Source organism: Grampus griseus (assembly GCF_964374135.1).
Source record: "Grampus griseus genome assembly, chromosome: 3".
NCBI lineage: Eukaryota > Metazoa > Chordata > Mammalia > Artiodactyla > Delphinidae > Grampus > Grampus griseus.
The window spans coordinates 70,494,171-70,507,780 of record NC_139019.1 but is presented as its reverse complement, the minus strand read 5'-3'; the positions used below and the strand labels follow the sequence as shown (position 1 = coordinate 70,507,780).

The 13,610-nt window shown below is 39.2% G+C and overlaps 1 long non-coding RNA gene across 1 annotated transcript in view; it reads right to left on the bottom strand.

The window, feature by feature from the left end:
• Positions 1-493: 493 nt before the first annotated feature.
• The window catches only part of LOC309820826, a 78,148-nt gene continuing 65,031 nt past the window's right edge, over positions 494-13,610 (bottom strand). The window contains exons 3-4 of the long non-coding RNA XR_014296547.1: positions 12,158-12,236; positions 494-579 (exon numbers count right to left, since the gene is read on the bottom strand). This is a non-coding gene — a long non-coding RNA (uncharacterized lncRNA). The remainder of the gene's footprint in view (positions 580-12,157; positions 12,237-13,610) is intronic.

Genomic DNA, 13,610 nt, shown 5'->3' with positions numbered 1-13,610 from the left:
AATATTTGTCTTAACATATGAGCTATGTGATCTTAGACAAGTTGTTTGACCTAAGACTCAATTTCCTCATATATTTTTAAATGTGCTTCTTTGTGGTTAAAAGAAGTTAACGGCCTTTTGAGTTAAACAAGGCAGACACCTTTACTTATGTTGTTTAGATAGGGAAAGTAAGGCTCAATGAATTGAAGGGATTTGTGCAATGTTACATAGATAGATAATAACAGAACTGGATACAAATTCCAGGATTTATGGCTCCTGACATAAAGATATTTCTGTTCCAATATGCAGTATTCTCAATTTGCCTAATTTTCACTGGGTGTTCTGACCTCACTAATGTACACAAGAGTTATTTTCATTTTTAATCCAAACAAATCTGTATTAGATTCGGGCATATTAAAAAGTAAAATAAAAAACAAAACATCAAACAGCTAGTCAGGTCAAAAACCTCATACCTGCTATTTTGAAAGTCTGTCCTCAGTTCTCCTAAACCATTCCTACTCGTCACAGATTCTTCCTTTATTTCACTTCTGAACTAAAAAAATATAAACTTCAGATTCTCTTGGAGACTCCAATAGTGTCCTGTGATACAAGGAAATACAGGATGAAGGAGGCCATTTGTAGGTATGTTATCCATGGATTGAATATTGACTGGGCACTGCCTTGGTTGCCACAAGCTTACTATAATTTTTTCCCTATTTAATTAACATGATTATCTCAAAAACAGATTACAATAATGGTCATAACCAAACATATGCTTACAAATTAATTTATTTACACATTCAATCAAAAAGTTTTTTAAGTTAGAATTCATCCATGTCATTTGTACAATATACCATACTATGTAATTTATGTATTTATTTCCTTTATTATGCCCCCACTCAAGAGAAATAGAATGCAGAATTTGTAATGATTATTATAATACTACATCCCCAACACCTGGAAAAAGTGCCTAAGACATAAACATCTATTAAATATTTGTTAGATAAATAAATGAATGAATGAGTAAATGAATGCATCCCTCAATATAATACATCCCCCTATCTTTTTGTACTCTTGTACTCTGACTTCCACCCATACCCTAAATGGGGGTGTAAATCCCATCTAATGCCAACCCAACCATTTTTGCATTGTATCATGTTTTCTCATCTATTTAATGTGAGGTTCTCACCTGTTTAAGGTACAAATTTCCCTTCTTTCCCCTACATCATCAATTTACACTAAATCCTTCCCATCCACATACAATTATGCATTAATATCTATCAACTTGAAAGTAATACCTCAACCCCATAGCTCCTTCCAGCTCTATTCTCATTTGTCTGCTTCCTTTAACATGAATCTTCTTGAAAAAGTAGTCTCCACTTCCTCCCTTTCCATTATTTCTTGACATACACCTCTAAAACTGTAATTGCTTTTGTTACTATTACTAATGATCTCCATGTTTTCAAAGTCAGTGGTCAACATGGTTTTGAAACATTTTCTTTGTACGACTCTTGGGATACCATTTATCTGTTATTCTCTTCCTTTCTCACTGGTACCTACTTAGATTTCGAAACTTGAATCATTGGAAGGTTCTAGGGTGTTCTTCAAGGCTCTTTGCATCTATTCTCTATTAACACTCACCATCTAGGTAATCTCATCCAATGCCATCGCTTTAAATACCATCTATGTACAATTACTCAAATTTTAATCACTATCACTAATCTCCCCCCTGAACTCCAGAGTCATACATACAATACCTATTTAACATGTTCACCCTGATATCTGACAGGCATCTCAAATTTAACCTGCCCAAATGCAAACTTTTGATTCCTCTTCAACCCTCAAAACCTATGACTTCTTCCAGCCTTCTTCATTTCAATAAATGGCATGTTCATGATTTCAGTTGTTTATGCTACAAAATTTATTGTCATAGTAAGTTCTCTTCCTTGCATATCTCACATTTAATCCATCAATAAATCCCATATGCTCTACCTTCAATACTTATTCCTAACCAACTACTTCTTAATACTTCTAACACTCTAGTTGAAATCATTGTCATCTGTTACCTATTCTATTGGCAAGGCCTCCTAAATGTGTCTGTTTCTAACCATGCCACTCTTACAGTCTATTCTCCATATAGTATCCAATAATCTTTATAAAATATAAATTGAATCATGTCAAAACTTTGTTGACAACCATCCATTGGCTTCCCATATCACTCAGAATGAGACCAAAGGCTCTAAATGAGGGACCAGGGAAGCCCTGAGTTTTCTGGTAGGGCTAAGGTCAGTGGGGGAGCACGTGTTTGGGGGTGTCTGCATGTGTGAGAGAGGTCACCCTCAAACCGCACTGCCAGCCGGGCCTCCTTGCCGCTGAGGACTGCGTCCAGCCCCTCTGATGGCTACAACCCCAGAGCGTTAAGGACTCGGGAAAGAAAGCACAATCGCAGGAGAAAATGGACCCAGCAGCCGCAGCAGCAGCCTTGGCACATGTCCTGGCCCTGGGCAATTTACATCACAGCCAGGCTGCCCGCGAGGGGGTGGGGGTGGGGGCGGTGATTTCTCTCTTTTTTTAATGATTGCATAGCTCTGCCCCACGGGGGGCCTATTTTACACTAAAAAAGACTCCAAATACAAGACTCTAAATCATCTCTTCTGACCCACCCTGCAGATTCTCTGACTTCATCCCCTATTATTCTTTTTTTTTTTTTTTTTTTTTTTGCGGTACGCAGGCCTCTCACTGCTGTGGCCTCTCCCGTTGCGGAGCACAGGCTCCGGATGCGCAGGCTCAGCGGCCATGGCTCACGGGCCCAGCCGCTCCGCGGCACGTGGGATCTTCCCGGACCGGGGCACGAACCCATGTCCCCTGCATCGGCAGGCGGACTCTCAACCACTGCGCCACCAGGGAAGCCCCTCATCGTTCTTTTACTAATTCTTACCAATAACACTAGACTTCTAGCTATTTCTCAGATATTCCAAGCACCCTCCCCTCACTGCATTTATATTTTCCTCTGCCTAGAAGCTCCCTCAAAATGTTTCCACGGCTACTCCATCACTTCCTCAAGTTCTATGCGACTCTGGCTGAGAAGCCCAATTTGGCCAATCTATATAAAATAATGTCCTACCGCCATCACTCTGTATTCCCTTATCCTTCCTTCATAGGATTCATCACTAACTAATGTACATTATTTATTTGTTGTCTATTTTTTCTACTTCAGAATATAAGCTCCAAGAGAACAGAAACATTCTCTTTTGTGTGAATTGCCATATTCCAGTCTTGGGACAGTTCCTGGTATGTGGTTGACACTTAATAGATCTCTATAGAATCAGCTGAATGACCCCACTTAATTATGAAAATATAGGGTAAGAAGAAACTGTTGTCCCAGGTAAAGTTACACTATGACCTTGGTCAGACTTAATGAGTCTGCTTCTCACTGACATTCTTTGTCATTCAGAGCCCTAGGGATGGGTTCAACCAATTTGAATAGGGAGATCACAGGCCTTCAGGGAAGAAAGCTACAAAGACTCTACCACCTATTCCCCAAATTTGAGGTTAGAAACACTGTTTAAATAGACTAAGCTGATTCTGCCCATGGTCTCGTTGTCCAAAAGAACACCAAGTGCCCAAGCAGGAACTCACTAAGAGGGCAAGGGGAGTCTGAACTGGAGATTCAGACTCGACATAGAGCCTATGTGCTTAGGAAGCATCTGGAGGCAGACGCACTGAATTGTGTTGTGCTTGGGGGATCAGTGACTGAGAAATTATTATAAAATGGCATTCTAACATTAGCGCTCCAGTCGGGGCACCAGTGATCAGTGCAGGTGCTAGCAAAGCTAGACCAGCTTCTGTTGGTCTGTGCAAAACCAGCCTTCAGCAGAGGAAAACCAGGATTACAGTTCACTCTCTGCTCTATATTTGGAAAAAGAAAAACCTCCTTTAGGACTAAGTAAATATCAGAGTTCTTAGACAATTCAAGAGACTGTGGATAGGATGGGGAGTGATGGGGATGTTGTCCCAACACAAGAGAGTTCCTGCTAATAATGGCAAATCAAGGCTGCAAAAATTTTTTTGAAAATAAAAAGAAGTATGACTATATTTGCAGATAGGGTTGGTGGAACAAATCGGATCAATCACTTGAACATGTCACAAAATGTATTCCATGGACTATAAATGGAAGCTACCTAAAAAGAATTTCCATGGCCAAATAAAGTAGAAAAACACAGGCTTAAAAACATTTAAACAACTTCCTTGAGTGGAGGACTTCTCAAAGAGGAAACAGGATAGAGTGCAGCATTTCCCAAATGTATAGGATTAAGAAAACTGTCTTTGTAAGGGAGATTTCATTAGACTAAAATTCTGAGAATACACTGGAGGAATGCTGCCAAGTTTAACTGTGTAGAATGAAATGGATTCTGCAAGAAAGTTTTATTAATGACTTGAGTGAACACTAGTGTCTTGGGCCAGTTAGATATGGAACCGGAATTGGTACAAAATAATGTATTCAATGAAAAATAGTTCATTTTAATTCTATAGATGTGGAAAAAGTATTTTTAAACTCCCAAAGATGGGAAATTTGGAAGGGCATGGGCTACTATGTGTGGCAGGCGTAAATTATTCAATTTATAAAGTCCCTCACTTCATTTTCATAGGACCTCTACATGTATTGTTATCTGAAGAAAAGTGCCTAAGACATAAACATCTATTAAATATTTGTTAGATAAATAAATGAATAAATGAATGAATGAGTAAATGAATGCATCCCATTTTCTTCAGATAATGAATGTTATCTGAAGAAAACAATCTGAAGAAAACATATTTTTATATGAAGAAAACAAAACTTGGGGTGTTTAATTGACTTACTAAAAAAAAAATTAATGGTAGGAGAGTCTGAACCAGGTCATTCCATTGCCAAAAATCCCAGGACTAATCAACTGATTCCTTCCTCCCTTCCTCCCTCCCTTCCTTCCTTCCTTCTTCCCTTCCATCCTTCTGTCCCTTGTTTCTCTTCATGATGCCTCTCTAAAATTCAGAATCAATAAAAGAAATCAACAGGCTCGCCACCAAGGTTATGGGAGAAATACTCTGTCTTGGAAATCTGCAACTATTGTGCTGGTTACATGAAAAACGGGTCCCATTTCGTATTATAGTGATCCATTACTTTATATGGACCACCCTGCACTTCCTATATTCTCTCCAGCCTCTTTTTATTTCACGGGAACAAAAACTTTTTTTCTCTTAAAACAAAAGCTTCATTTAAAAGAAAAATTAACCATTATTTAAGGCGCAGCTTAAATGCCATTTCAAATCATACCCTATTTCTTTATAACCAAGGGACTCTACATAGAATATAGACCATTTGTAAAATGGTCACTTTTTTCCAGTCCACATTTCAGTCAGTTGTGTGGTAAGCAGGAAAGCAAAGGCTTCGTGCAGATGTGCTCAGTTACCACCTGAGAGTGGTATTTTGCATTCTTGTTTTAATTCTGCTTTATAACCACACCAAAAGTTACTCCAATTTGGAAGGTATGATGGATCAAAAACTTATATAAATTCAAACAAATTGCTGGAAAGAAGTTAATCTCCTTATATGCCTTTACCTTCTCTCCATTGCCTTTAAATTTGATTATAATTTTGCTGTTTCATAACCAAATAATCCTCTGCCTTAAATACAGGTTCTCTGCCCCAAGCTGAGCTCTGAAATACTACTGCTGTGATAAACCCTGGCTGTAAGAGTTTGACTTAATAAAACTTACCATCCATCAAATTGAGAAACTTAAATGTTATGAGGATAAATGGTGGTATACTAACTTTGTGGATTCATTCTATGGTAAATTTTAACTTTCTCTTCCTCTTATAGCATCAATTCAGGTCAAGATTGAGATTTTAAACCCATATATATATATATATATATATATATATATATATATATATCCATAAACACAGATAAATAAATAAATAAATGAATAAATATTCATTGGCAATGAGGAAAATGCAATTTAAACAATAATGACATACTTTTTTTTTTTTTTTTTTTTTGTGGTACGTGGGCCTCTCACTGTTGTGGCCTATCCCATTGCGGAGCACAGGCTCCGGACGCACAGGCTCAGCGGCCATGGCCCACGGGCCCAGCCACTCCACGGCATGTGGGATCCTCCCAGACCGGGGCACAAACTCGCGTCCCCTGCATCGGCAGGCGGACCCTCAACCACTGCGCCACCAGGGAAGCCCCGACATACCATTTTTATGTGAGGTTATGGAGTTATTAACTAATGCCACTTTGGTAATCATTTTGCTATATATGTGTATCAAATCAACACTTTACACACCTTAAACTTACACAATGCTACAAGTGAATTATATCTCAATAAAGCTGAGGAAAAAATGAGATACCACGATTCTGTTTTTGGTGAGCACCCTGTTCTGGCTTATAAACTGCCACCATCTTGCTGTTGCTCACATGACCTCTTCTTTGTTCTCTAGGAGACAGCAAGAGCTCCTGTGTCTTTCCTTCTTCTTATAAGGACACTAATCCCATCATGAAAGCCCCACCCTCATGACTTAATCTAAACCTAATTACCTCCAAAGGCACCACCTCCTAATACCATCACATTGGCTGTTACGGTTTCAACATATAATTTGGGCGGGGGCGGTACAAACATTCAGGCCATAACACTGATGAAGGACCACTTTTGAATATTTGTCAGTGGAGACACAAACATGCTTAATCCCTGCAGTGCTGCCAAAATAGATTTAATTATATTGAGTAATTGTCAAAAAAATAATACTGAGAGAAAAAGGAAGGTAAAAAATTATAAATGCAGTGATGCAACTAATATTAAACATTTTTAAACAAAGAAGTTATAAATTATTTATGATACATATATGTATATAAGATAAAAATGAACTAGAAAGATGCACACCAAATTCATGATAGAGATTCCCTGTGGGGACCAGAAGAGTAGAACAAGACTGACACTGGTGGTTAATGGTAGATAAATATGAACAATTTTAACAATTGTTAATTATGAAAATGTGTGTTCTATTATTCTATGTATTTTTCTGAAATATTTACATTTTTTTGTTTGTTTTGTTTTGTTTTTCTTTTTTGCAGTACGCGGGCCTCTCACTGTTGTGGCCTCTCCCGTTGCAGAGCACAGGCTCCGGACACGCAGGCTCAGTGGCCATGGCTCACGGGCCCAGCCGCTCCGCGGCATGTGGGATCCTCCTGGACCGGGGCACGAGCCCGTGTCCCTTGCATCGGCAGGCAGACTCTCAACCACTGCGCCACCAGGGAAGCCCCTGAAATATTTACATTTTTAAAGTATTTTTTAAAACAATTAAATTATTAGAATCTAGTACTTTGTATTTTGTAATAAATTACTAACTACACCAGGGTTTGGAAAGTTGGAGGAGGTCTTGTTACCTTTAGCATGGTTATGATAAATGGGATTTATATTTGCAGGATAACCAGAATTGTTTAACAGAACTGGTAATTATATATGGGATGTTCCAATGAAATATTTACCCAGTTTGGATGTTGAAAAGACATTTTCAAATATAAAAAAACTGTGAAAATTTATACTATAATATGCTAAGGCCACTCTGGTTGGCATTAGTAATGTGTTACATGATTGCATTGATTGCAATATGGGTAAAAAGTAGTGTAATCACACCCAATACTGAGCAACCTAAGGGAAGATTATAGTGTGATTGGAAGATGGAAAATGTTTTTATTCAAAGACAATGTAGGCATGAATTCTAAACTAAACCACCAATGGATTTAGCCATTTGCATTCCAAAACAAGTTTGAGATCAAGGATATTTTGCAGAAAAATGTGCAGAATAGAGGAGAAAGTAGAGAAACATGCATTTATGTGAGTGAATAACACACCTTTCTAAAAACTCCAGCTAAGCTAGTGGTAAATATTTTGAACCTATGCTTCTCTAAGCAGCACACTCAGAGGATCTACTGTCAAAATTTTAGAACTAGATAACAGTGGCCATTGGCATTTTATTGAGATATGTTATATGGTAATTCATCTTTTACTTGAGGCTTGTATGTGCTCAGAATATGTCCCTGCCAAAACTGACTGCATTCGCTCAGGCCCCATCATTTGTTACCTGCTTATCTATCAATTTACCCGCCTCGACCAGTTCTTATCCTCCTTCTAGCTCATTGTTCACTACAACATGATATCTCTGATAAAAAATTCTGGTCACATTGGGACTTCCCTGGTGGTTCAGTGGTTAAGAATCCACCTTCCAATGCAGGGGACGTGTGTTTGATCCCTGGCCGGGGAACTAAGATCCCACATGCCGCAGGGCAACTAAGCACGCATGCCACAACTAGAGAGCCCGGGTGCTGCAACTACTGAGCCTGCGCACTCTGGAGCCTGCATGCCACAACTAGAGAACCCACGCACCACAACGAAGAGCCCATGCACCACAACTAGAGAGAAGCCCGCGCGCCACAAGTAAGAGCCCACGCATTGCAACAAAGATCCCACATGCCGCAACTAAGACCCTATGTGGCCTAATTAATTAAAAAAAATTCTGGTCACATCAGTCCCTGCAGTGAGCTCACTCTATGGACTTGGAGGCATTTCCTTTAAGAATAGTTGAGTAAGAAATACAAGATGCAGGAAAATATGCAAAGTATTCTTTCGTAAAGAAAACAATGGCCAAAAAAAGCTGTGTGTATGGGTACTGAATATATATATATACATATTCACACATACTTGAATATGATTATATAACCAAGGAGAAAACAAATAAAGGATATAAAAGAAGTGTTAATATGAGTCGTGGAGGGAAAGAGGTGAATAAGGAAGGGGGAGAAGATAGAGAAGAGACAGAAGAGTGCGAGGGAAGATCCAAGTAAAAGAGGAAAAGGAAAAAAAACAGTATGTATATGATCACCTCTCTATATACTGATATACAATATGTGTGTAATATGTTTAAATAAATGCTTGAAAAGCAAAACAATAATTATAACTTTCCATTATTTGTAGGGAGAAATTGAAACTCTTTGGCGTAAAACAGAGCCTTTCCAATCCCCAAGTTCATATCTCACAATCACACCAGCCTATGTGCCAGCTGCACTTCATTGTTCCCACACCACACCATCCAAACTCTTCCCTTCTTACCTTCATACAGCCAGTATGTATCTGGAATGCCCTTTCCTCCTTTCTCCCCAGGAAATCCCTATCTCCCTTCAAGATCCAGTTTAAAAGTCCCTTGTGAGGCCTTTCTTAAATTCAGGTACTCTGTCTTCCGTACTCCCTTAAGTCTCTGTAGATCCCTCTACTATGATGCTAAATTATATATAAATATAATTTATATAAATTTATATAAATATAAATTATATTGTGATTACTTTTGGACATATTTCAGCATATGATTCTCTCACTAGATTACTAGTTCCATGGGGAAAAGTACCATTTGCGTAATTTTTTTCACATCAAGCACCTAGGATAATCCCAGCATTTAGGAGATGGTAAGCAATTTTTGTTGAATTAATTGATTGGTTTCTGTGTGATTCTTCATTTTTAAAATGATGCCCAATATTGTTTGCTTATTGCGTGCCAAGTTTAAGCATTTAAGTCCCCATAAATCAATTAGTTTTATTTTGGTTAATAGCCATGTTTTACACACATCTCACACTTGCCTGTGTAACGAGATGTTAGGGAGGGATCCTTTCTATTTAAGTTTTGGGGGAGGCCCCCCAGTTAAGAACAAAACAAAAGGTAGCATGTTCTCCCGTACTCTAAAATGAGGCACTATTCCTCCTATACAAGACTTGAAGGGTGGTGGACTCCAACCACTTGGTGACTCAACATCTATGTTAAAGGTCTCAAAGAGTTGAAACTGAGAGGACTGAAACAACAGAATCTCTCTGGAGAAAGCTTCTGGAGGCTTTCACAATTTTCCATCTCCCTCACCCACGAGAGAGGCTTTGAGAGCACCTCTCAGAGAGGCTGATGTTTGATCCTTAAAGTTTGGAGGACGGAGAGGACAAGGGTCAGTCCACTCTTGAGAAATGTCAAGCAAACGACTAGCGGTAGAACTGTCTCCTTTGTGGCAGAGCGAAGAGATACAGCTATACTTGGAGCCAGCAGCACTCCTGACAACAGGGCAGGGTTTCATGGTTCTGTGGACCCAATGAGGGTCCTTTAGATGGAAGCTGGCTAAGGGGTTCCCCTGAAAGGAGTTTTCTAGAGATGAGGTAACCTTAGCATAGAGAAGCTATGGGGTCCTTATTGATGCTGAATTTGAGGAGCAGTTAAAGCATCCAAGCAGAAGAGAGGGGTTATGGTGAGAGAACCTCTGAGGTGCTCACGAGAGTATCCCACAGGTCAGCTGTATACACACCACAAGCCAACACAGATGGCGAGCATACCTGTTCCATCCGTCTCCTCCCTCCCGCCCCAACAAGGAAGGGTGAAACTCCAGAGCCGGTGGTTAGGGGGATGGCAGGACGTTTCCTCTTCGGCAACAGGACCAAAACGAGGATGAGAGAAGCTTTGAACTTCACATGAAATTGGGAGTTCATTTTAATGACTGTAATGGGATTGTTAGTGTGACTATATATGACTAGAGTACTTCTTTTATTGTACAAAAATGAATGAAAACGCTACAGAACTCACCTGAGATTTCAACCCAACGTGGGGAAAGAGCTAATCCATAGGAAGGTTTGAATTTAACATGTTCTAATTGTTCAAACAAACTGCTTGTGTATGTTAATTTACACAACAGAATGGAATGAGAAATATTATTAATTAGTACACATTTATTGCCACTATTTGGGGGGGGAACCTCAAATGCATGCTTGGCTCAGAGAGAAATATTGGATCATTGTTATTTTAAAGGTCAACAACAGAGTAAATTGCATAGTTCATATGATACATATGTGTATATATACATAATTTCATGATTGAAACTCACAATTAAATCACTGCAGCAATTCTGACACACACAAAAATCTTATCTTCATAAAGAATTTTAAACGGTCATACAATATGAGATATTCTCATAGTCCAAAGGAGTGATTAAGAGAACACTACTTTTAGAAATTTTTTTCTGCTATATTAATTCACTGCATGTCAGGGATGGTAGTAGGCACTGGGGAAACAAAGATGAACAAGACCGCATCCTTGTTACTGAGAAGTTCACAGCCAAGAAGGAAGACAAACACACAGACAAAAAATGCCAGCCACTGGGCTAGTGAAGACTTTTGTCAGATCACATCTGGACTATTATGGTGCCACCTAACTGTGCTTCCTGCCTCTAGACTCACGCCCCTTGTGCCCATCTACATTGACTTCTAAAATAACTGTAATGTGCCCACAGCATACACTTGCACTGAATGCTCTACTAGCTTTTAGTAAACTTCAGTGTTAAGTTCAAGTACCTAAATCTGGGATGGTGTTTATGATCTGCCCCCTAACTACTTCTCCAGTCTCCCTTTTATACACTTCCCTTTTGTTAACGTTATACTCCAGTGCCTCAAACTATATCACATTGTTTAACACCTCTGAGCCTTGGTCCATGCTGTTTTCCCCCTGGAATTCCTTCCCTATCTCATCTGCCCCCAAAATCGCCGTTCATTCTCTGAAACCCTGCTAAGATATTCACCTCTTCTGTGAGGCCCTTCATGCCCACCCCTCTTTTCTAAACGAATCACATCCTCATTCATGTTAATTCTATTTCTTAGCCATACTTCTAAAATGGCACACATGTTTTTGGTCGAAAAATATTTACTCAGACACTTATCTTTATCTCTAGACCACTAAGCGCCTGGCGTGCTGGCTGGAAATGGTAGACAATGAACAAATGAAGTAACTGAACCAAGCTGAATTTGGCTCAGTTGGATTATCATAATGATATTTATTGACCACATTAGGAGCCATTTCTCAGGACTCAAATGGAAAGTTGCTAAAAAGCTCTTTTAATCAACTCTTTTTAAAAAGATTTATTTATTTCATTTATTTAGTTTAATTCTTTTTTTGGCCACGCTGTGCTGGCATGCAGAATCTTAGTTCCCCAACCAGGGATTGAACCTGTGCCCCCTGCAGTGGAAGCCTGGAGTCTTAACCACTGGACCACCAGGGAAGTCCCAACTGATTCTTAAGAATAACTCTAAAAAATGAGGCAGATTGGAGGAAAGTTGGCAGCTTACTCTGTGAATCAGGTTCAGGATACACAGGATGGACACTGAAGAGTCCTGAGAGGTTCAGGAGGTCCGGGTCCTATAAGGACTTGGGGATTGGAAGAAACAATTAGCTACCACTAATGAGAAGTCAAACAAAAAATCCCGGCAACCTGGTATGTTGTTCATCTGACTCTGCTCATATTTTAGATGCCATTTGTTTTTTCATATGGCTTCCATGCTCCTCTAGCTTTCCCTAAGGCCTACTTATATTCAGAGAACTTATAATAAAAAGATTAGATAAACAATAACAATGGCTGCTTTTCACTTATTGGAAATTCACACAATTTATATAAATGTATAAACGTCAGGAAGAATTATTAACCAAACACACCCCCCACACACAATTCCTTAGTATCTTTCATTTCTTCCTTCATCGCAACTTTAAAAAACAAAAACTAAAGACTTGGACTTTTCCTCCTAATATTTATAATTCCTGAATATAACTGAATGGGAAATATTTAAATTAATTTTTCCATAGCACCACGATCATATCTTTACTTTAACATCTGTGATTGTGATTAGTGGTTTCCCATCTCCACCACTACCACTATCATGAGTAGTAGAACATTTTTAGGGTCTACTTATCCCAGAGACCAACTTAAGTTAGTTTACATACATGCACCTTAGGTTTTACAGCTCACATACACAGACGAAAAATCTAGTCCATCTGGGTATAGATCATGACCCTGGCTCTACATATCCCAAGAGGCAAATTACTAGCAACCTATTCCAAGCTAACTGAGAGCCTGAAGCCTAACTATAGTTTCTGATCATTCACTCATTCAACAAATACTTAGTGAGCTTCTACTGAGGGTCAAGCACTAAACTACACTTTATAAATACTAACATACATAGGACACGCATTACCTTCAGGGAGCTCCACAGTGAATCCATAGATAATGACAAATACCTGAGGAAAGAGCTATGTTAGAAGATACTTAAGGAACCCAGAGGGGGCTCCAGGGAAAACACCTAGGAGGTATCCTAGAAGATCTCATGTTTAAGTAAGTTTTGAAGGATGAGTAAGAGTTAGGCCCGATAATGGGGAAGGGAATTCTAAGCAGCAGCAACCACAGATACAAAAGCATGAAAGCATAAGCCTGGTGTTTATTAAGAAGTTTCAGAGTTGAGAGACCTTCAAGATGGTGGAGGAGTAAGACATGGAGATCACCTTCCTCCCCACAAATACATCAGAAATACATCTACATGTGGAACAACTCCTACAGAACATCTATTGAACACTGGCAGAAAACCTAAGACCTCCCAAAAGGCAAGAAAATACCCACATACCTGAGTAGGGCAAAAGAAAAAAGAAGAAACAGAGACAAAAGAATAGGGACGGGACCTGCACCAGTGGGAGGGAGCTGTGAAGGAGGAAAGGTTTCCACACACTAGGAAGCCCCTTTGTGGGCGGAGACTG